This window comes from Mesocricetus auratus, unplaced genomic scaffold, assembly GCF_017639785.1.
Source record: "Mesocricetus auratus isolate SY011 unplaced genomic scaffold, BCM_Maur_2.0 Super-Scaffold_100006, whole genome shotgun sequence".
Taxonomy (NCBI): Eukaryota; Metazoa; Chordata; class Mammalia; order Rodentia; family Cricetidae; genus Mesocricetus; species Mesocricetus auratus.
This window is the reverse complement of record NW_024429190.1, coordinates 6642318-6663650: the sequence shown is the minus strand read 5'-3', so window position 1 is coordinate 6663650 and position 21333 is coordinate 6642318. Positions and strand designations below refer to the sequence as shown.

The 21333-nt window shown below is 40.5% G+C and overlaps 1 protein-coding gene across 1 annotated transcript in view; it reads left to right on the top strand.

Moving 5' to 3' along the window:
• The window catches only part of Abca13 (ATP binding cassette subfamily A member 13), a 423762-nt gene that overhangs the window by 383401 nt on the left and 19028 nt on the right, over positions 1-21333 (top strand). The gene's annotated exons all lie outside the window — the stretch shown is intronic.

The window sequence follows — 21333 nt, the reverse complement described above, 5'->3', positions numbered from 1 at the left end:
TAATTCTTCCTGACATCTTAGAGTGAATGGAGGTTCTGGGAAACTTACGGCCAGTTAAAATAACTATAATTATTAAGTCAAAAACACAGCAATTCTCAGGCAGTTTCTTTAAAACATTTTGCTTCCTTTTCCCCAGGAGGCACTGTGCCCTCATTTGTTGTGACAAAAGGAGTAAAGAAAAGATAATTGCAGGGTCCAGGTAAAGTCTAGAGGGAGAGTGACCACGTTAGACACAGAGTGCTTCGTCAGAAGGTAGTACCACTATATGCCTCGTCCACAGTCAAAGTGCATCAGAATGCCCACTTTACCACAAGGTGTGTGTTTATAAAGGTGTCTGACAGCATAAGAAGGTAAAAGAGAGTCACTGTGGTTCCTTCTGAGGAGTGAACGAAAGTGTGTGTGTGTGTGTGTGTGTGTGTTTGTGTGTGTGTGTGTAAGGGCATGTGTACAAGTGTGCGCAGGAGTCTATAGAGGTCACAGGGGATGCTGGATTGCTTGGATTTGGAATTACAGGTTTTTGGTGAGCCAGTCAGTGTGTGTGTTGTCATCTAACTCTGGCATTCTGATAGAGTAGTGAACCCTCTTGACATTTTCCCATCTCTCCATCTCCATTGAATGATTTTCTAATTGTGTAATCATAACTTTTATAGAGAGTAATGTAGTCTTTTCCCCTTTTTATTGAAAATAGATTCTTTTATCATATAATACACCTTAATTATAGTTCCCCTTCCTCTATTCCTCCTTGTTCCTCTCCCACCCTGCATTCGGATGCACTCCCTTTCTGTACATAGAATAATGTAGTCTTTTAGGTTGATAAATCTTTTCACTTCCCTTGAGTGTTTTTAGGTTAGAATTATGTAACATTCTTGACAGTTAAATGTAGTTGCCAGTTACACATATATGTAACGTGTATCTACCGTATCACTCAGAATGTCAATAAAACATGAGGGGTGAGTGACATACTCCCAGCTGCTCCAAGTAAGGCAGTGTCATGCAGGGAAAAAGAGTCCACCTTGCTGTTTCTCACGATTTTGGCCAGTATTTTGCCAGATGACCTGTTACAAGCTTCTGTCACTGTGTGCTCTGCCTACCCTTTACTATGTATCTTCGGAGGAAAACAGCTCTTCACAGTCTCCTACCTTTATGAATGTTCACATAAAGCTTTATAGCCTGCTCCTTATTGTCAGGTGATTTATATTCAAGTTCAGCTGCCTGCCTCTTGCTTCTTTGCTAAAGTTGGCGACAGAACTCAGTGCAAAGATGCCCACAGAAAGAGTCATCTGCTAACTGAAACCATCTACAGGCTCAACAATTTCTACCCATTTAAAATTTGGGTCCTGATGTGAGTTGTAGGTTGAGGCTGAATTATTGGTGGCTATAAACTATAGAGTTTATTCAACAAAAAAATGGTTTGTGGTATAGTCACTAGAATACTAAAGTTAATATAGTTTTTAAGAATGTAGTTTTTGTTCTTCTGTAACAAATAAATGTATAAGAAATAGACACATGCAAATCTATCGTGATTAAAAAACTGAAGTTTTTGGTCCTAGATTTTTATAGCTAGGAGTCAGGAACACCATGTGAAACTGATGTGGGAAAGAGAAACCTATGTAGGGATCCTTCCTCCTCTTCTCCATCCTTGGAAATAATGAGATTATTCCCCATTATTAGTAATTAGTAGGAATTAGTAACATTCTGTCAGGAACAAAGAACTCACTCTTTTCACCCCAGCCCACCTCCCTGACTCTGCAGGGGCACAGGAGCAGGGATATCTCCTTTCCTCACTCCATGGCTCTGACTCTCCTGCCCATTGTTTGTTGGTAGGTTGGCTGAACTTTCCCATACACAGTTTCCCATTGCTATCCTGGCCATTCATTCTATCATGTATGTATGACTTCTTTCCCTAGGATCTAAGCACAGCCCACATGTATCCAGTAATCAGAGAAGGTTCCCTAACAATACATACCCATTTTTCTGCTGCCAAATAGACACCAAGTCTCACCCGATTGCTTGCTTAAACCACCTTTTCCTTACTGCACTGGGTTTAAAGTCATATAGGCTAGGAAACAACACCTTTCAAAAGATAATGTGTTATTCAAAGATCATAAAATAGGGACCACACTGGCCAGATGGGAAAACATACAGGAGTTTCAAAAATGTATACAATGAACTTCATTGTGTTTCCATTGGAAACAGGTGACATGTTTCAGTCAGGCATATGACTGGCTGACTAAGGCATATGAGGCATAGATAACTAGGTGAATGGGGGCCTTGTTTTAAAGGACAGATAGATGATAGCCCAGTTATGAACTCCCAGTTGGAAGATGATGGGATGGTGAGAGCTGTTAGCAACTGGTTTCCTTTGGCAAATGAATTTGTAGGAGATACTTTGCTATCTTGAAAAGTTGTCCACTTATGGAGGGCAAGTCCATCCAAAGCTAGTGAGACTTCCCAGTCACCATAACATGGAACAAATACATAAACACAATGACCTGTCCCAGGATCATGGAAGCTGAGCCTTGGGGCCATTGATGTAGGGCCATCACCTTCTACCTGTCCCCTGTGGCCAATGTACAGAGGAAGTCAGGATGCTTGGGATTTTTTGGGGTCCTGGGATTGTCCCTCTTTTGATTGGTGGAGTTTAATCTTCCTGACAACAGTGACTATCAACTCATTACTTTCTAAATACCATCCATTTGTCACATTCGGAGGTTGTGGATTTGCAGCATGGAAGACCATGCTTCAGGACTGTGAGCCACTCAAACAGAACTCTGTGTGATAGGCCCAGAAGGAACTGCAGTAGGTGACCTCCCCAACAGAGGGTGTGCATGGAAAGCAAGCTCTTATTTTCACTCAGATGTTGGTTTTCACCCAAGTTATAATTTAGGAAATGTTATCAACATGAGGGCTTTCAGTAAGATTGAGGCTCTTTTGGTTTTGACATTTAATAATTTCTTTCATGAAGGGTCTGGAAGCTGCCCAACAGCCTATGTCCACTTTAGTGCTCACAATTTGACAGAATCAGACCTGCATGTGGCAGGTGACATCACACAGGTTCATAGGACATGTACCCTAGAGAATCTACATACTATGGCCATCTACATACAGGAAGCAAACTTAAAGTTTGAAGAAGGTAGATGTCTCTTGGACCTTGAGGTAAATAAAAGTTTGTCAAAAGGAAGATTAAATACTAGATTACATTAGTTTATAAAAACGAAAAACATGACTGGAGAATCTTAATAGGAGAGCAAGCAGAAAAAAAAAAGATTTCAAAGTTGCCATGAAAGGAAGTCCTCAGGCAGAATAAAGTAAAGATAGCTGTGCAGAAAATTCCTAGAACAGCTCTGGGCTTTGGGGCCATCACTAGGGTTTTGCAAATGGCATTTTTTTCCTTTTGGGTCAGATAATTCCTATTTGTGCTGTTTGAGAGAAGCTGTCTTGTGCATGTGAGATGCTTCAAAGGTTCTGCAACCCCTGCTGCGCCCTACCCAATTGTAACAAAGAAAAACATTGACAGATGTCTCCTGGGGCGGGGGCTGCTATAGGCTGACCTTGACTGCTTCAGCTGCTACATTATTCCATGTTCTCATAAAACATGCAGATTTAGATGCATCTCATTGGAAGGATAAGGACTTACATTTCCAGAAGTGAGTTGGGCAGTGGTTTCTGCTCCTTAGCTTGCTAAGTGGCTGAGAGGAGAAGGGATCATGTCAGGGCAAAGGAGCAATTGAATGGGTGTTTTTATTTCAGGCTTATGTTTTTTGGCTCTGGACTGATCTTTCTTTACAGTTCCTCTAGGTCCACAAGAGAAGTGTACTCCTTTCTTCTCTCAGCACCAGTGCAGTCTTTGTGTGTGGTTTAAGGACACTCCCAGAAACCAAAGGACAGATAGGTTTGGACACTGTCTTGGTTAGGATCTCTTGAAAGCCCTTCTCATGCTCTTCCAAATACATCTTCAGTCTGTTCTGATTTGTACTCTCTCATGGACCACATCCCAGCAGGATGATTCTTCCTGACCTATTTCCTGGTCTTGCTGATGCCCATCATTTTCTCTGGGTGCATTTTCTTTCTCCTTGTAGTGCTAGCCTCCTTTCCTCCTTTGGTATATGATTGCATCTCCCTTCCAAGTTCCCTGCTTGACTGGGTTTAATTCCCTTGAATTTTCTATTGAATCTGCATTCTAACATGCTACGGACATGTTCCAGTAGCATGACACTAGCTTTGATTTGATCTCTTGGCTTCTGCTTCTGCCATTTGCTTCTGTGCCTCCCTGCCCTTGGACTCTCATCCCTCTGGAAATACAAATTCTTCCTTCAAGAAGTTGTTTTTGGTTGCACCAAAAGAATAGTAACTGATACAGGAGCCAACAATAGAATTCTGGTGGTGGGAATTAATTTGAAGACTTTATTGAGTCTTCCTGGTTTTGATTGTCACTCGCTGCTCCCAATCCCAGGGTGGTGGTGACAGGAAAATATTGGACAGGTCTCATAGTGCAGTTTGAGAGGTTAATGCTCCTAGGGGAAGCTACATGTTTTTCTCCCTACAGACTATGACCACCCTGTTTCCCCTTTCTCTCTAATCCCTGTAATCATTGGTCAAGAAGTCCCTCCGTACATAGTCTTTCCTGTAGAACTATGAGCATAGTTGTGGGGTCTTCCCAGGGACCTTCCCATATGTGTACTTGGCATTCCTCTTCTTGGCTGTTGCTAAAAGACTCTTCTTACCAGAATTTGGCTGTTTTTGGAGAATGTTCATTCCCTTCCCTGATCTATCTTCTCTTTCCCAAGAAGCTGGCTTCCTCTTAGCTCCCGATGGAAGGTTGTCCTGGTTTTTGTTGTTGCTGTTGTTCAACACAGGCTTTCTCCGTGTAATAGATCTAGCTGTCCTGGAACTAGCTCTGTAGATTATGCTGGCCTGGTACTCGCTCTGTAGGCTAGGCTGGCATGGAACTCACAGAGATCTGCGTGCCTCTGCCTCCCGAGTGCTGGGATTAAAGGCATGCACCACCACCACCGAGCTCTCCTGCTTTCTTACACAGAAGAAATTGTTCTAATGTGATGGGAGGATCTTCCTGAGATTCAGCAGACCCGGCAGGTGTCCCCTTCTTTTCTCTTTGGCTCACTGACAGAGGAGACACCCATCTTGTGAAAGCTCAAGAGCATCACTAGGCTCTGATGTGGGCTCTTGTGTTTACCGTTTTCATTCTTTCCTCCCTAGTTATGCAACCCCTCCTTTCTCCTGGTGCTCAATTTTTTTTTCTGGCTGATACACATTAGCATCTATTACAATACAAAGTACAGGATACATGCTGGTAAAGTATTAGTAATGGATTCTTAACAGTGTTTGGTTTGCCAAGTGCCAGATTTAGTGCTTTATGCTTGTCTTAGTTAGAGTTTTTGTTGCTGTGAAGAGACATTATGGCCATGGCAACTCTCAAAAGGAAAACATTGAATTCAGGTAGCTCACTTACAGTTTCAGAGATTAAGTTCAATATCACCATGGTGGGGATCATGACAGTGTGCAGGCAGATGTCATTCTGGAGGAGTAGCTGAGAATCTTCTGTCTTGTAGGCAACGGGAAGTCAACTGACACATTGGGCAGTATCCTGAGCATAGGAAACCTCAAAGCCCACCCCCACAGTGACACACTTCCTCTAGCAAGGTCAAACCCATTCCAGCAAAACCACACCTCCTAAAATTTCCACTCCCTGTGAGGTTATGGGGGCCAATTACATTCAAACTACCACATCTGTAGGAAATAATTTATTCCTCACTCTCATCCTTAACTATTTATTGTGACTCCGTTTTGTAGGTACACAGTGAGGATGAGTCACAACAGGGTTGAGTCAGTTTCTCAGGGTCACCAGTTATTAAATGGAAGAGCTGGAATTTTAACTGCTGCACTTTGCCTTGACTTGATTTTATTTTTATTTTTTTGATGTGTAGCCTTTTTGATCCTTCTTTCAGTGTGTCTCATGACTTTTGGGGGTTAAGATACAGCTACTCTAGAGCTCACAGCTTAGGCACAGAGTCTTCCCAACTGCTGGAGCACACCGCAGAGCCGTTCAGATGTGGGCTCACACCTGCTTTCTTGATGAGTCTACAGTTCCATGTATGCCAGCATCTCGTCTTTGTTGTTCTGAATATTGGTATGATTTCTACTCTTTATTTTTACCAAGACTCCACCCTTCCAGTCATTTCTTAGTCCGCAAAGAGAGAGAGAGGTCATTTATAAGTTATTCACTTGAAACGATTTCCAAAAAAGTTAGACACATTCATCATTCTTTTCTTCATTTCCCATCTTCAAAAAACAAATTTTTCTTTATATTCTGTATCTTTCACATGCATTTTTATTATTTTTTAATTATGTGTTTGTTTTCGTATCTGTCTGTTATGGGTTTGTACATGTGAGTGCAAGTGTCTGAAAAGGCTAGAGGCTTCAGGTCCTCTGAGAACTGAAGTTTGATTGAAGTGATGCGAACTTCCTGAGAGGGTGCGTGTACTGTGCTGAACTGAGGCTGTGCTGTGTCTTCTAAACCTTTGAACCTCTCAAGCCCCCACCTTTTACTTTTGGGATAATAACACAACCTCTTTGGGACTTCCTCAAGCAGTTTCGTCCTTTCCATTATATAGTTGAACATTCATTTTGTAGTAAGCTGTGAGCCATATTTTTTTCCAAGTAAAAGTGCATCCCACAATCTGTTATAGGCAGGTTCATTGACTTGGCCGTATTACTTTTGTGCATGATGAAAATCCAATAGCTGGATATTGGCATCGGTTCATGGCTCTTGTCTCCACAGTTGTGTGGCATTCTGATGAGCTGCTGTTGCTCAGCTTATTGTAGGCTGCAGATACTAGAGAAGGAGAAAGCCCTGGGAAAGTATGCAAACAGTGTGCCCACTCTTACAATTTCCCCCATTAAATCCATCTAGCTACTTTGGATTGGCTTCTCTTAGTTTCTTAGAGGTAATAAGTCTTAGGAAATATAGACCTGAAGCTGCATACCTTGCCACTTGAGATAAAATTGGATTCCCATTACTGAGAGGGATGCAAAAACCAAAACCTCAAACAGTTGTTTGATGGGGTTCCAACAATATGGGCCATTTTCCCAATTTTCTCAGTTGAAGGCGGGTTATTATGTTGAACAACCTTAAGCTCTAGCAACTCTGGAGTTTCCATTTGTGGTCAGTCTCAGGATTCTGAATAGCCCTGTGTATTGTGCAGACAACTTTATGAATGAGCTCCTCAGAATCAGTCTGTCTCTGTTTCTCTCTGTCTCTTTGTACGTGGTGTGTATGTGTGTGTGCATGTGCATGTGCATGTGTGCATGTGTAAATGTCAACATCTTTGGATACTGATACTTTGTCTCAGGCAGTTAGGGATTAATTCTCCAATCTTCTTCCTGTTATATGCTGACAAGTCCCGACAGCCCTGATAGCTGCCTTCACTGAGTACATTCACAAAGCACCTTTAGGGAGCCAGCAACAGCTGCAGGCTGCACCTGCTTCCTTTTCTGGCCTTGGAACCAACTTAAGAAGACTTAAGACTGACTGTCGTAAACAGTCTCCCAGGAATGGAAAGCCATCATCCATCTGACAGTGGAGTTTATAACCTGGAGTATACTTGGCCAACTCCTGATCTGGGGAAGAATGAGATAAAGGTTGTTTAGTTATAAGTTATAACAAAGGTTTTAAAAATGTAAAGAAAATCTTTGTGAATATGAGAGATTTCATTGTCTTGAGCTGCCAAACATAAAGCTTGGAGAAATGATACTACTGAAAGTATGTTTGTTAACCATTTAACATGAAATATAGTCTTTTGCAAGGGGGTTGGTGTATTTTCTTTTCAAAACTAAGAAGAATGGTACTGCTCTTTGAGCGCCCAAGCTCTAATTGTTTGGGAAGCTGCAAATTAATACATCACCTTATGTGACACCATATGCTCCATCGTGGTGACTTTGATTTAATGCTTCCATAAAACCTTACTATAAACATAAAAGCTCTGATTAAGACTCCATCACCAAATCATAAACTGTCTCATTTGAAAGTGAAGCAGATCATTCAGTATGCTTATGTCAGTTTCACAGATGGGGACAGAAGTTGCTGCAGGAGCACACGCAGTGCCTTGTGCTGGGATGCAGAGCTATGCACTCATGCACTCTGGAATGCCACTCTTAAGCGCTTCACTTTGGTTCAAAGCATCCTATGACTCAGTTGCTACAGTGAATCCGCAATTGACTCTCTTTAGTAAGTTTTATTAAAGGAGAGACATGTGACTTTGTGTCCACAATGTATTCTGAAAGCAGCTGACTCATGCCTTATCTCATTTGCTTTCAAAGCATCAGTTTGCTTGAACAAAATTAAGTTGTTCTAACCTAATCAACCAGGAAGATATTCACATCCTCATGCCTTTCTCATGCTGGATATTCTGGTGGGACACTCCATTCTTTGCAATTTGTTTATGTGAAATGTCACCTAAAGCTGTCACTTTACCAAGGGGGAATACTCTGTCTTTATTTCTCAGTGTTTTTCATTAAAAAAATAAGCCGACTGCTTTTCAGTCTCAATGGGGATGGGAAATGAAATGAGGGAGGCCACTGACAGTGTAGATGTATGGAAATTTTGTCTGGGGACCCAGCCTCCCTGTGGTTCCTGAGAATTAACAGACATTTGTTAGTCTCCTTCATCAGAGATGATGACATGATGCCTGCTAAATAAAAAAGACTGAGTAGTGTGCCATCAGGCATAGAACAGAGTGCATGCTATCCTGTGACATGGCTCTAAGTCAGGAAATACCATTGCACATGTGTGCAGTTAGCTGGAGACTGGGTGGCGAATGAGGCATGAGCTCTATTGTATATGGAGTGGAAAGACCAATGAAAACTAGAAAGCTTCCATGCATGTGGGTTAAGAGTGAAGAAAGACAGGAACGCCTAAAAAACACCTTGTGGAAGGGCTAGTAGGAGTGACTTTTGGGGCAAGGAGGCATCCAGTCGACATGTGCATCAGAGAGAGGCATAAGAAAATATAGTGTGAGCCACATTCCTAACAGCTAGACTATGAATGGGGTACAAGTCAATTAGTGTGGCACTCACTCCAGGATAATGTTTAGATCAATTCTTCAAATGGGAAGCTATAATTCTCGGGTTAAAATGAGAAAACAAATGAATGCAATGAGAAAAGGGCTAGGCAAGAGAAAGTAGCTTTTACAATTCTCTAGCTGGACACTAAGTACAATGCACTGAAGTCACTGTTGTCACAGCATGGACTAGACAGTGCTGAGTAGGAGGCATCTGAAGACAGGACAACATTCTAGGACGCTGGTGGGGATTAAGGAAAGGTGACACCTGGAAACCTGAAAGATGGGGAGATACTGGTGTCACTAAATAAATGACCATGTGAGGAGAGGGGAATTCCGGGTACTGGGCATGCTCACTGGTAGGTCTTGGTGGGCTACTGGCCTGATTCATAGTGAAGAAGGGTTGTTGGGATTCCTGTATCAACGCTTTCTCTTACAGCAGGAGGGCAAACAATGCAGGCTGGGTGCTTAGTGCCTCTGCTTACCTCACTAGAGCTTTGAGCCAGGGATTACAGGCTCTGCAGTCCAGTGAGGGCAGAGCCACACCCCTACCATGTCATATGTTAGTTGCTAAATGTTTCATGTGTGTTAGCCCAAGTAATCCTTATGGTATGAGCAGTTATCTTTATAATGGGGGAAGTGTTGCCAAAAGCACAAAGCAGTTCGCTCAAAACACAGTTGCTATTAAAAGGAGAAATGCTGAGTCTCACACTCTTGCTTATGAATTTCTTTCCATGTTACTTTCATATTCTTAAGCGATTTTACCTCAGTGAAATATATATTTGTGTGTGTGTGTATGCATGTATGTATGTATAAGGAATATGTAAAGCAAAGTCTTGTTTCAACCAGTGCTATAGACCTAAATGTGATGATAGTCATGATATTCTCCTGTGGTATTTCCTTTCTGTTGCATTTCCTAAGGAAACAGCTTCTTAGATTTGAGCACAGGAGCACCTCTTTTATTATTTAAAAATTCATTCATTTTGTATCCACAGCATTTAAATTTGAAACCGCTAATGGGCATGAGAAGTGGTTATTTTTAATCCAATGGGGACAATGGTAAACATTTTATATTATTTTGAAAATATACTAGGGAAAACACCCTTGCCATTCTCCAATCTGAGGGGGCAAGGCTTCTATCTACTACTGAAAAGTTCATTCCCAAGAAAAGCACAAGTCTCCCTCCTTCAGTACTCTCCTTTCCTGTGCAGGAAAGTTTCTGAAATACATTCAGTCTTTTCACAGAGCAGGAAAACTGGGAAGTGAGCAGAATATCTAACAGAAAAAAGGCTACATTTCCCAGGGTGCACTGCCACCTCCTATGGCCAAAGGGACATGAGTAGAGAGATGTAACTTTGTTGAAGGGCCCACGCATGTTTAGTCTCTTTCTTCCTTCAATCTGGTTCAAATAGAGATATGCTAATTGGGTCAGAAGCAGCCCCAGACTCCAGACATTAAACCGGCAAACATCCCTTATCTTTTAGGGTATCTATCACTAAGACAAGGACCTAGTCATGCTACATAGTAAATAGTGTTCATTTTGCTTCCTGTTGTTTTCAACCTGTGTCCATAACACTGTGGGAGCAGATTTTTCTTTTGTTTACCTCTCTGCCATGTTTGGATAGAACATGGTAGGTAACATAGACTCCAAGTATCTGTTGAAGACATGAATGAATGAGTGAATGAATGAATGCATGTTCATCAGCTATGGCAAGCCTATGCTTAATGAGAATTCTTTCCAAGTTACAATGACTGGACTCTAAACAAGGAATCGATCAGAGGCAGCTTTGCAGGCAGTGGGCTCTGTCTAGTGGAATGAACACTGGGTATTAATAACAATAATCAATCTCTTCAGTAAATGATTCCACTCTGATCCCATTTATCTCTAGACAGGATGCTGCCTGATTTCTCTCAAAGCAGTGTGTTAGCCACTCTTACTTGCTGCTTTTAGAGGCAGGACCACATCTGTCTGTATGCGGCATCTCCATTAGTAGGAACTATCAGGTGTGTGATTCAGTCCTAATTGCTGCCACGGCCTTGGCAATATTCTGCTGTTTCCTTCTCTGCTGGAAAGCCAGATTCTGTGTAGATGTACTCCAGCCTGCCGTGAATTAATGTGCAATGCAGACTGCAAAAGGGATACAAAAAGTCCGACCCTGTAGGATTGTGATTCCTGTCTGGAAATATAGTCAAAGCACAAGAAAATGCAGCTTAGCCCAGAACATGAATTTCTATTAGGTCAGAGCTATACAATAGATTTAATGTAAATTCAAGTTGGGATTGGAAAGATGCACTTATTCTGGGTCCAACCCATCACCCCACATTTATTTGTATGGAACTGCATGAATCTGTAACCTTTCTTTGTTTCATAATTTGAAACCATTTTGCTAAATTTGGTTTTGAGTTCCATTTTAATAATGACATAAAGAAAATATGGACGGTTAAAACTTGTTACAGAATAGCTGCAGGTTTCCTGAGGATGATCGACTAGGCAAGGTGCAGCTGGGATGCAACTCGACCAAATGGCCTCTCATTATCCTTCTGGAATCAAGGAAGTCTGAGGTTCAAGAGTGGGCAGTCAATGCCCACAAGAAGAGCAGGGCTTTGCTCACACCACACCTATTACTGTATATCAGGAAAAACAGAGTTACATTGTTAGGCCCTAGGCAATCAGGAAATCCTGCCCATAGTAGAAGAATATCACAGTTACTTGCAAAGATCATAAGTAACAGAAAAGATCAGGGTCCTATTTACAATCTACCATTCTTCAAACATTTTGTAAAAATTTCATAAACTTGTGTTTATCCTTCATGGCTTTTTAGCAAATGCTTTTGAGTTATACTTAGCATCTCTATGCTTTAAGAGATTTATTATTCTTCTTGTATATGTGAGGGTTTTGCCTGTGTGTGTGTGTGTGTGTGTGTGTGTGTGTGTGTGTATGTGCATTGCAGTGCCTGAGAAGGTCAGAAGAGGCCTCTGATACTCCCCAAATGGAGTTACAAATGGTTAAAAATCTCCATGAAGGTACTGAGACTAAAACTGCAAAAACAACTAGTTTTCTTAACCACTAAGTCATCTCTCAAATTTCAAGATTTTTTGAGATATATTTCCCATATCACATAATTCATCAATATAAAATACATAGCTCAGCATTGTAATAGGTTGGTAAATGTGTGCATCACACTACGTATGTTAATTGTAAAACATTTTAGTATTCATGAATGGTGCTGTTCCGTTGTGTTTAGGTACCACACTTTTATCATCAGCTTATCAGTTGGTAGACACACATGCTGATTCCACTTCTAGATATTGTGAGTAGAGAAGTTGTGAACATGGATACATAGGCTGGGACTGATAGTTCCTTTAAGGTCAGGAACCTGAGGCAGGGACTGAAGCAGGGGTCATGGAAGCACACTGCTCACTGACATGTTCCCCATGGTTATTCAGTCTACCTCTTATACTATTTAGAACCACCTGTTAAGAGGTAGCGCTACTCAAAATGGACTGGCCCTCCTCTGTCAATCATCAGTAAAGAAAATGTCCCACAGATTTGCTCACAGTCAATTTGGAAGATTTGCAAGTATCTTATTGAAAATTTGTATCCATGTCCATTAGGACGGTGTGTGTGTGTGTGTGAGTCTGAGTGTGAGTGTGTGTGTGTGTGTGTGCACGCGCATGTGTGCTATTGTTAGTTATATGGTTCAGCTTTCAGTGTAATTCTGGCTTTGTTAATAAGTGTAAAAACAATCTTTTCTTTCTATTTTATGGAATAGTTTGAGAAATGTTGGTTATAGACTTTTTGTTTTAATTCCAGTAGAATTCTGCAATGATCCCCTATGAATCTAGACTTTTTCTGAGTTTCCATGATTCCTTATTATTAGCACTTCAATCTTGTTGCTTGTGGATTTTTAAAATGTTGTTTTATATATGATTTTGGGATGTCATATGCTTTTAGAAATGAATTTCATTTGTATTTTACTATTTGGTAGAATGTAGGTTTTGGAATCATGGCCTTAAGTTTTGTATATTTCATTTATATATGTTGTGATTGCGCCATTAATATCTCTAAGCTTACTGATTTAGAACTTTCTCTTGGTTAATTCTGCTAAGGGTTTGCTAGTAATTATAAGTTTTTCAAAGAACAAACCGTTTCACCTTTTTTATTTGTTTAATTTCTAGTTCATTGATTTCTGCCCTGAACTATCTATCTACCAGTCTGTTTGTCCATCTGTCTACTATCATTATAGTCTACCTATATATCCATCCCCCCTCTTTTGTTGCTAATAGTTTTGAGGTATAATTTGTTCTTGCCATTAAGAATGTATTTGAGACATCTCCTTTCTTGCTTCCTGCTCTCCTCTCCACTCCTCCCCCTCCCCCCCTCTCCCCCTCTTCCCCTCTTCCCCTCTTCCCCTCTTCCCCTCTTCCCCTCTTCCCTTCCCACCTTCCTCCTCTCTACCCCTGTACACCCAATTTGCTCAGGGGTTCTTGTCTCCCCTCTGCTTCTTCGGGGGATCATTCGTTTTTTTCTCTTGGGGCCCTCCTTGTTTCCTAGTTTCTCTGGTAGTGTAGATTGTTTGCTGATAGTCCTTTGCTCTATGCCTAATATCCATATATGAGTGGGTACATACCCCACTTATCTTTCTGTGACTGGGTTAACCCACTCGGGATGTTTTCTTCCAGTTCCATCCATTTGCCTGTGAATTTCAAAGTTTCATTGTTTTTTTTTCCCTCTGGGTAATACTCCATTGTGTAAATGTACCACATTTTCTCCATCCATTCTTCGGTTGATGGGAATCTAGGTTGTTTCCAGGTTCTGGCTATTACAAACAAGGCTTCTATGAACATAGTTGAACATATGTCCTTGTTGTTTGAATGTGCATTCTTTGATTATATGCCCAGGAGAGGAATTGCTGAATCTTGAGGTAGACTGATTTTTTTCCTGAGAAACCATCATACTGATTTCCAAAGTTGGCACACAAGGTTGCATTCCCACCAGCAATAGAGGAGTGTTCGTCTTTCTCCACATCCTCTCCAGCATAGACTGTCATTGGTGGTTTTGATTTCAGCCATTGTGGCTGGTATAAGAAAGTATCTCAGAGTTGTTTTGAGCTGCATTTCCCTGATGGCTAAAAATGTCCAGCACTTTCTTAAGTGTCTTTCAGCCATTTTAGATTCCTCTATTGGGAATTCTGTTTAGTTCTGCACCCCACATTTTAATTGGATTGTTTGGTGGTTTGGTGGCTAGCTTCCTGAGTTCATTGTATATTTTGGAAATCATCCCTCTTTCAGAAAAGAGATGCCTTGATAGAGGGAGCCAATATAGGTTTGGAGAGAAGTCTGTCAAATGGGAAATGTTAGGGGATCCACAGGGATGACCCCAACTAAGAATCTAGGTAGTGGTGGAGAAGCTGCCTTTAATGCCCTTCCTTTATAATGAGATTGATGACTACCTTGGTTGCCATACCTAGAGTCTTCATCTAATAGCTGGTCAAAGCAGAAACACGAACCCACAGCTAAACAGTGAGCTATATTCCTGGAATCCAGTTGCAGAGAGAGAGGAGGGATGAGCAAAGCAGCCAAGAGCATGCTGGGAAAACCTGCAGAAACAGTTGATCTCACCTAGTGAGTGCAAGGAGACCCTAATCGTAAAGCTGGGGAACCAGCATTGGACCCAACCAAGGCCTGCTAGTGAGTGCCAGCTAGGAGGCCAGGGCAGTCTATGGGACCTCTAACAGTGGAGCCAGGGTTTGTCCCTAGAGCACAAATGTGCTTTGGGAGCCCATTCCATATGGAGGGATACTATTGCAGCTCAGATAAGGGAAGGAAGGTCTGGGCCCTCCCCCAAATGATGTGATGGACTTTGATGAACCCCCTGGAGGGCCTCACTATTCCTAGGGAGTTTGTGGGAGGTGGGTTGGGGGGTCGGTGGGGAACATGGGAGGATGAGAGGGCAAGGGAATTGGGTATTGACATGTAAATATGAGTGCTTCTAAAAAAAGACTCAAAAACAAAAAAAAATGATTTGAGATCTTTTTGACTCTGTAATATAGGCTGTTAGAGTTATAAACATCCCTTTGAGGATTCTCTTCATAGTATTCCATAGGTTTTGTTATGTTCTGTTGTCATTTCCATTCAGCTCTAGGAACTTTTTAGTTTCTTTCTTAAATATCCCAATGAGTCATTCAATAATATACTGTCTAGTCTCTTTGATTTGGGGTATTTCCTGTGGTTTTTCTTACTGCTGACTTGTAACATTGTATGTTTATGGGCATATAGAATACAGGAAATCATTTTAACATTTTTGTATTCATTAAAACAAGTTTTCTGTCATAGTTTGAGATGAATTTTGCAGTAAGTAAAGCCATTGAGAAGAATTTGAACTTTACAATGTTTGGGTATAATAGTCTATTGATGTTTGTTAAACCTATTTGATCTATGGATCAGAATAATGACACCTGCTTGTTTCCCAGTTTAATTTGATTGAAATATCTTTGTTTATTCTTTCACTCTATTGTAGTGTCTATGTTTGGTGGTGGGATAAATTTCTTAGAAGAAGAAAAATGAGATATTCTGTTTTTTTTAAACAAAATCAACTAATTTATATCTTATTTGGGAAGTTTGATATTCAATTGTTATTGAAAGATACGTATCGATTTTGTTGATTTTGTAGTGTTCAGCATTTCTTATTGTTAAGCACCTGGCAAATACCTTAGCAATATTTTTATGTAACTTCTTGTGCTTATCATTCTCTACTATTTGAAATATCTTTTTCACTATTCTCTGTACAGATGGCTTGGTGATCATGAATTGCTTTAGCTGGTTGTTTTCATGGAAAAATTGTCTTTGTGTTGCTATGACAGTGTGTCTGGGTAGAGTGTCCTGGCTTGGCAGTTGCAGTCTTTCAGAAATGGGACTTCATTCTTCTATACAGTTCTGGCTTTTAGAACTAGAATTTCCATAAAAATTCAGCTTCTGTATTCTGATAAGCCTGGTTTCATATGTGGCCCTTCTCTTTTCCTTCTTCCTCTTAAGTTTTCTTAAGTTTTGGTAAGGGGATGTGGGAAACCTCTCTTAAGTGTTCTATTTGCTGTTCTGTTTCTCTTATACTTTGATTGGCATCTCTTTTCATAAATTTGGAAATTTTTCTCCTGTGATTTCATTGAAAAATATTTTCTGTCTTTTTAGACCAGTAATATTTGGTTTGCCCTGTCTCTATGACATCTAGACTCCTTGGTCATCTAAGCTGTGTTAGGTATGGGCTCCAACTCAAGGAGTGGGTCTCAAGTCAAATCAGACATCAGCTGAGCTCCCACAAGCTTTGTGCCAATGTTGCCCTGGCATATATCTCACAGGCAGGACAGACGGGAGACCAAAGGCTTTGTGGTTGGGTTGATGTTTACCTTCCTCTTTTGGTAGCCTTGCGGAAAACCTTTCTGTGTCATAGACACTAAAATATGGGGTGAAGTTTCTATATAGGCACCAGCTCAACCTCTCTACGTTCAGTGAGTTGTGTGGGTGTTGTTTTTAACAATGGAGCCTTGCTGTTAGCTTGTGGAGAGGAACTTATTATCTTAGCAACAGCCTGGGTTGTTTGAGGATTTCCATGGTACTCTTTCTGCTCACAAATCGATTGAATGAAACATAGTCCTAGCACAGGAAACTTCATTTGGTGACAAGAGATGGACAGTAGGGGTTCTGTCTCTCTCATTGTTTGTAGGCTTCATTTAGAATCACCTTAATATACTATAGGAAATTTCTACTCCACTAGGTTTCCTTATGACACCCCTCAAATTCTAGCTGTCTCTCGTTCCCTCTTCAAATCCTTCCCACCTGATCCTCCCATTCTTGTCCCTCCCCAACCTTTGACTTCAGTCCACTCATAAAATCTATTCATTTTTTCCCTTCCAGGGAGCCCCATTTGTTACCCCTAGATCCCTCCCCTTTACTTAACCTCTCTTAATCAATAAATTGTAGCTTGGCTATAATTCATTTTATGGTTAATCGACAGATAAGCCATCATATACATATATACATACTGTGTTTATCCTTCCTTGTCTGGATTACCTCACTCAGGATGATTTTTTTCTACTTCCATTTGTCTGCAAATTTCATGATGTCATTTTTTAAACAGCTGAGTAATACTCCATGTGTAAATGTATCAGATTTTCCTTATCTGTCATTCTGTTGAGGGACATTTAGGTTGTTCCCAATTTTTGGTTATTTTGAGTAGAGCAACAATGAGCATGGTTAAACAAGTGTCCCAGTGGTAGGATGAACTCATAGATTGGTTTTTATTCAGGTATTATCAGAGAAGATTCCTCCTGTAGCAGAAGGAAACAAATACAGAGACCTACAGTTTGATATTATGCAGAGAGAGAGAGAGAGACAGAGACAGAGACAGAGACAGAGACAGAGACAATGACAGAGAAAGAGAGAGAACTTGAAACACATAAATCTAAATGAAATGTCCTCATCAAACCCCTCTCCTCAGAGCTCAAGAAACCCTCACAAGAGGACACAGAAGGAGTCTGGGAGACAAAGAGGACAGAGGACAACCGTGACAAAAAGACCTTCTAAAACAAATGAGCAAAACTCATATGAACTCACAGAGACTGAAGCAGCACTCACAGGGCCTACATGAGTCTGCACCAGGTCCTCTGCATATGTACTATAGCTTTCAGTTTAGTAGTTTTATGGGACTCCTGAATGTGCAAATGAGTGGATCTCTGATTCTTGTGCCTTCTCTTGGAACTCTTTTTTTCTTGGTTTGTCTTACCCAACTTGGATGTGGTGGTTTTTCATTTTATATTATTATATATATTATTTTGTTATGTTTGCTGTCTTTTAGAAGCTTGCTATTTTCTAATGGGAGGCAGAAAAGGAGATGATCTGGATGGGAGAGAAGTTGGGGAGAAACGGAGCAGTAGAGAGAGTGAAAACTCTATTCAGATATTGTGTAAGAAAATAATCTAAGTTTAATAAAAAGAAAAAAGAAAAATATTTTCAATACTCCTGGTATGGATTTATTTCCTTCTATGCCCTTAATTTGTAATTTTTAATATATATATTTGTCTCACAGGTCTCATATCACACACACACACACACACACACACACACACACACACACACACACACACACTTCATCTTTGACCTCAACTGAACTATCCATTTTCTTACTTATCTTCAAGCCCTGATTTTTCTAGCTTCCAAAATTTCAGTTGTATTGATCAGAATATATTGGGGTTTTCATTTTATGACTGCACTCTTTGTTTCCATTATTATTCTAGTTTGTTTTTCTTTTTTGTTTCTGTCTCTTCACTGAATATGATTTTTATAACCAACATCAACTTCCCAATTTAATTCATCTGTTTGTTTCTGTTCTCTTGGATTTCATTCAGATACTTACTCATATCACTTTAAATTCATCCATTCTGTTATTTGTGTCCTGTTTGGATTGTATTTTGATCACTTTTGAATTATTTGTCTGGAATCTCATCTGAACCACTCTTCTTTGGTAACCATGAGCATGAGACTGATAATTCTTGGATGAGGTATTTTGTCTAAGCTTTCCATGCTACTAGCAATTCTATATTGGGAGTTACCAATCAAGAATCTGTTTGTTGATTAAGTACTTCTGGCAGTCCTGTGTTGAGTTTTACTTTGGTTCTTGGTACTCCCTCTGCTTGGTGAGTCTAGATTCCTTTCAGTGTTCCCTGAAGTTCAAGTCAAGGACCGTCTTGGTGTTGCTTTGTGAATGTGGTGGCTGAGGTGGAGAATACGGATTCTGTCCTCACAGACTGGTATTACTTCAGCATAGCAAGGGGTATACACAGGAAAAAAAAAAGTATAGAAGCTTTGTGAACAAGCAGGAGATGTGTCTATGCTGAGAGAGTATCCCACTATGGAGACTAGGCTCGCAAAGGTTATTCTTACACTAGGGATAAATACTGTTCCACTACCAGAGGCTTTGTAGACTGCCAAGGCCTCCTAACTGACATCCACGTTCAGGGGGCATGGTTCAGTCCTATGCTGGTTTCCCAAATGTCAGTATTGGGACTATGAGCTCCCCCTTGTTCAGGTCAGCTGTTTCTGTGGGTTTCCTCAGCCTGGTCTTGACTCCATTTGCTCATCACACCTCCCTCTCTGCAGTTGGATTCCAGGAGTTCATCTCAGTGTTTAGCTGTGGATCTCTTCTGCTTCCAACGGCTACTGGATGAAGGCTATAGGATGGCATATAAGGTAGTCATCAGTCTCATTATAGGGGAAGGGCATTTAAGGTAGCCTCTCCATTATTGTTTAGATTCTTAGTTGGTGGTCATCTTTGTAGATTTCTGGTCATTTCCCTAGTGCTAGATTTCTCTTTAAACCTATTATGACTCCCTTAATTAAGGTATCTCTTTTCTTGTTCTCCTCTATTTTTCCCCTGACTCAATCTTCCTGCTTCCTCGTGCCCTCCTCCCCTTCCTCTTCTTCCCTTTTCTGTCTCCTTACTCCCTCTCCTCTCTTCCACACTGTGTTCCCAATTTACTCAGGAGATCTTTTTCCTTTCCCATTCTCCAGGGGACTATGTATGTCTCTCTTAGGGTCCTCTTTATTTCCTAGCTTCTCTAGAGGTGTGGATTATAGGCTGGTAATCCTTTGTTCTACATCTAACATCCATATATGAGTGAGTCCATATCATGTTTGTCTTTTGTAATTGTGTGATATTTTCTGAAGATAAATGAACAAATGCACATTTGTGCCCAATAGGTTCTTGATGACAGTACTAGTAAAAGATCCTTCCCATGTCTAAATGGGTAAGCCAGTGAAAGTATTATGGTTTCTTATGGAAGTATAGGTAAGCCATTAACTCACAGGAGCATGGCTACTCAAATGCTGCTGCTTTATCCAAGATCTGATACCAGCACAGTGATAACAACATAAGCTGTGTTCCTGAAGCTTACCTGTGTGGCTTGCAAGCAGCTTAGGTGGCCTGAAACTCTCTTCCATGCACTTTTACTGCTTGTGCAACTATGGAGAAGGTCTCTTTGAATCTCCTAATTTCCTTTAGCTTCACAAATATCATGAGCCTTCTTCCTTCCTCCAGGAAGTAAGGTTTCAATTATAAGAAAATGGTTTCACAAAATTGTATATGTACTTGGAATCATATATGAGTGATAAATGCAAGGTTTATTTATTTCTATGTAGTATATGTTAGGGTTTATCCATGGCATAACATGTACCAGTATTTGTTTCATTTCATGTTTGAATTATACACGCATTCACTGGCATCTGAGTCACAGGAATAATTTTCGTATAAGCTTTCTTTTCTGAGTTTTTGTGTGAACAGTTTTTTGTTGTGTTGGGTATGTAGCTTGAGGAGATTTCTGGACTATATGTGGATTCTTGAAGTCAAGATGTTCGCCAAACGGGCTCCAACATTTTGAATTCCAGTTACTAGTGTAGGTTTTGACTTTTCTCCATCCTCCCTGTTACTTGCTATGCTCTGATTGTTTAAAATTTTACCTGTCCTCATGGAAATGATGCAGAACCTGATCTGAATTGCGATTTTTCTCATTCCTGATGTTCCTAAGCAATCTCACATACATATTGACATTTATACATCATCTTTTTAAAAAGATTTTAACTTTATTTTCTAATTATGTGAATGAGTGTCTGTGTGTGCACTCGAGTGCAGGTGTCTACAGAGGAAGGAAGAAGACATCATATTTGAAGAATTTAGAATTTGATTTTGAGCAGCTTTATGTCAGTGCTGCAAATTAATCTCAAGCTACTTTAGGGTTTACCTGCATTTTTCTTCTATTTACACACAGGTGTTAGGATTCATTGCCCCATAATCGCCTTATCATTTTTAACAATACTGTGGCTAGTTATTGGGATAACTCTTTTGAGTCTGGTAGTGATCCTAGATGGTTTTTCCTAGTTGTCTCCTTGGGCTCTCTCTGGAAAACTAGATGACCTATAGTTACCCTATTTTTCTGATGATTTATTAATCTCTCCCATGCCTTTCACCATAACCCCCACTGTTATTAAGATCACTCTACTCTGTTCTTCTATATACACTGTGAAATGAAGTTTGTTCTTCTTTGGGGAAGATTAGAAACTATCTATTTTATGGTCTGTCTTCCCCTCGAGGCAAAATATCTGAACTGGATCTCTTAAAGGAGGACTGGGTGATGCTATGCTTCTGCCAGAGTGACATCCCACTTGAGAAGTTTTGTGCTCATTAGAGATGGAAGACCGTGGATTCATA